Genomic DNA, 3,501 nt, shown 5'->3' on the forward strand with positions numbered 1-3,501 from the left:
GCTGCGTCAACTAGAGCTGAGCAGCCGGCCGCCCGGGAGTGTGTCCCGGGGGCCCGCGCGAACACGCAAGCGTCCGCTCAATCATTCTGCAAACAGGAGGAGGCTGAGCTCCCCTGCACAATACACCTCGAAACCCTCTCAGGTCCCGGCGGCGCGCAGCGCCGTCCCAAGTACTTGGTCGGGTTCGAGAGAGGCGCAATCGCCCGGAGTTAGGCGAGTAGACGCTTTCGGTGCGACCACCCGTGCTCCCAACTGAGCTTGCCGCTGCCGACAGAGGCCCGGGAGCGTGCTGTCGTGGCATTGCCGGCGGGAGACAACACGCGCCACCTACGGTGACCGGCAGCTCCAACGCCAGCGCCACAGAAGGACAAAAGCCCCACTTGGGTGCCGAAGCGAACTCTCCCAGCACAGCGCACGCGCCAACACATCCGCACAGCTGCGATACAAACCACCAGCGAGAACCGCTGGGGCGACCGAGCAGCAGACGGCGTCGCGGCGCCGAGCGCCGGGCGGCAGCGCATCCTCAACGCACACAGTCCTCAATCGGACCAGCACACTGAAGATGTCCACCGCGCTTCGCACCGGGCCCGCGAGGACCTACTTTGGCCGCACGGCGCCGCGCGCAGGGTGCGCCGGCGCGCAGCTGCGACGCCTGCCGCGTCCGTCGGCCGGCGCGCCTGCCACTGGCCGCCCCCACCAGCCGGCTGTAGCGCGTGCGCCCACGCACCGCGCGGCCAGCACGCCGGGAGGCGCCCCCTCACCGGCCGGGGACGGTCCCACCCAGCCACCGCCGCGTATCGCTTCACACCCAGATGCCGTTCAGTTTCGTCGGCATGGTGGGTATCGCTGGAACAACCGGTTAGTACCTCAACCTATCGTCGCCATCACCGATTCACCCCTAGCGAGAACAACCGCACCACAACAGGTTACCATTTGTTCATTTGCGTAACTTCACCAGAAAACGCAGGCGTCCATCGCCATTTGCAACTTCCACGATTATTGCATGCCTGTGTCAGGTGTCACGCCACACTACGTCTGCCCACATACACGCAACAAAATGTGCACGCCTAGACAATACGTGGAAGGTGGCCCCCGTACGTATGCGATGTCCATTGCTCGAACGACTGTCAACCGGCCTCTGTAGCATGTCGCAGATATGGAACGCGGTGCACCATGCCATCACGGTGTGTGAGGAGAGACGACTAGGTCCGAATACATCAACAGACAGCTCATGCTGATCGCCATCCACGGCGTCCGTTCCTCCCACACGTCTCTATGGCGTACCACACTGCAATCCAGCTCTCATAGGGAGACGACACGTAGCTGCGTGCACAATATTTGCACTGTATGGTCCGCCGTTTTTGGGCGCAGTCGTTGTACGGTCACACATGTGCCACGATGTATCATTCAGTACATAAGGACGAATGTGCAGTACAGATTGTGGTTTACGCGTACGACATTAGCGGACAGTTGACACAGGCCGCACCACAACGTAGCCTGAGTACGTCGCATGCGGAGGGCATTGAACATGCAAAGTTCTCACCAACCAGCTTGCGAAGGCAGGGGGCAAGGTGGGGACGTGGGGAGGGGCGGCATGTACGTCCTGCTGCCATCCACATTACAGTGTACAGCAGGAGCATGTGGAAAGTGAGCAAGACTTGCAAGGTGTTTAACATGAAGCGATACACAGGGGAGCGGGGAGTGCGAGTAGCGAACTATATTGCGAGGGTTGCGGGTGGGCAACACTACACTAATTGAACGAGTCGTATAACAATTACAGAGCAGGTTTAGGCGACAACGTGGGTTACGTTAGGCGACAACGTGGGTTAGGTTAAGGCACGACGTGGGTTAGGTTAAGGCACGACATGGGTTAGGTTAAGGCACGACATGGGTTAGGTTAAGGCACGACATGGGTTAGGTTAAGGCACGACATGGGTTAGGTTAAGGCACGACATGGGTTAGGTTAAGGCACGACATGGGTTAGGTTAAGGCACAACATGGGTTAGGTTAAGGCACAACATGGGTTAGGTTAAGGCACAACATGGGTTAGGTTAAGGCACAACATGGGTTAGGTTAAGGCACAACATGGGTTAGGTTAAGGCACAACATGGGTTAGGTTAAGGCACAACATGGGTTAGGTTAAGGCACAACATGGGTTAGGTTAAGGCACAACATGGGTTAGGTTAAGGCACAACATAGGTTAGGTTAAGGCACAACATAGGTTAGGTTAAGGCACAACATGGGTTAGGTTAAGGCACAACATGGGTTAGGTTAAGGCACAACATGGGTTAGGTTAAGGCACAACATGGGTTAGGTTAAGGCACAACATGGGTTAGGTTAAGGCACAACATGGGTTAGGTTAAGGCACAACATGGGTTAGGTTAAGGCACAACATGGGTTAGGTTAAGGCACAACATGGGTTAGGTTAAGGCACAACATGGGTTAGGTTAAGGCACAACATGGGTTAGGTTAAGGCACAACATGGGTTAGGTTAAGGCACAACATAGGTTAGGTTAAGGCACAACATAGGTTAGGTTAAGGCACAACATAGGTTAGGTTAAGGCACAACATAGGTTAGGTTAAGGCACAACATAGGTTAGGTTAAGGCACAACATAGGTTAGGTTAAGGCACAACATAGGTTAGGTTAAGGCACAACATAGGTTAGGTTAAGGCACAACATAGGTTAGGTTAAGGCACAACATAGGTTAGGTTAAGGCACAACATAGGTTAGGTTAAGGTACAACATAGGTTAGGTTAAGGTACAACATAGGTTAGGTTAAGGTACAACATAGGTTAGGTTAAGGTACAACATAGGTTAGGTTAAGGTACAACATAGGTTAGGTTAGGTTAGGTTACACGTTGTTGTAAGGAAAGGTGTAGGGGGGGGCGGGGGCGGCAGGTTCGTTGATAGTGATTATAGTAAGTGAATGCTTGTGACATGATCAGATTTGTCACGTCAGGATGCACCTTTGGCTTATTAGAGGCGGCGCTCCAATTCTATGCTTGTGTCAGACCTGTGTCTTTGACTCATGTCATTGTTTGTGCGCTGTGACAGGAGGTACTATTGTGATGTTGGGTGCACCGTTGTATAGGACATGTGTGGGTGTTGGTGCCTGATCTGCGCAATGGTGGATGTCGAAAGGGTGGGATATTGTATTTTCCGCATGGACCTCCTGGTCTGGTTGTGATAGTGTGGATTGTGTAATGTGGCGGAGAGGATGCACTGGATGTTGTTCCATGCTGGTGCTTACATATTGTATGTGCGCCCGTTAGAAGCAGAGAGTGGTGCGTGATCAGAGTGGCTGGCTGACGTGTGGTTCCCATTGTGGGCAGACTCTTTCAGCATGTATACGGACAGTTGTATATATATTCTGTAGTTTGATGGCTCTGCATTGATTACTAATCAGCGCCGTGTGTACGGGTAATCTGGTTCCAGTCCAAAATGTTCCATCTGTGTACATTAGTGACAAAGACTCCCCTCATGCAGTGGGGCTCGGTCT

This window comes from Schistocerca piceifrons, unplaced genomic scaffold, assembly GCF_021461385.2.
Source record: "Schistocerca piceifrons isolate TAMUIC-IGC-003096 unplaced genomic scaffold, iqSchPice1.1 HiC_scaffold_936, whole genome shotgun sequence".
Taxonomy (NCBI): domain Eukaryota; kingdom Metazoa; phylum Arthropoda; class Insecta; order Orthoptera; family Acrididae; genus Schistocerca; species Schistocerca piceifrons.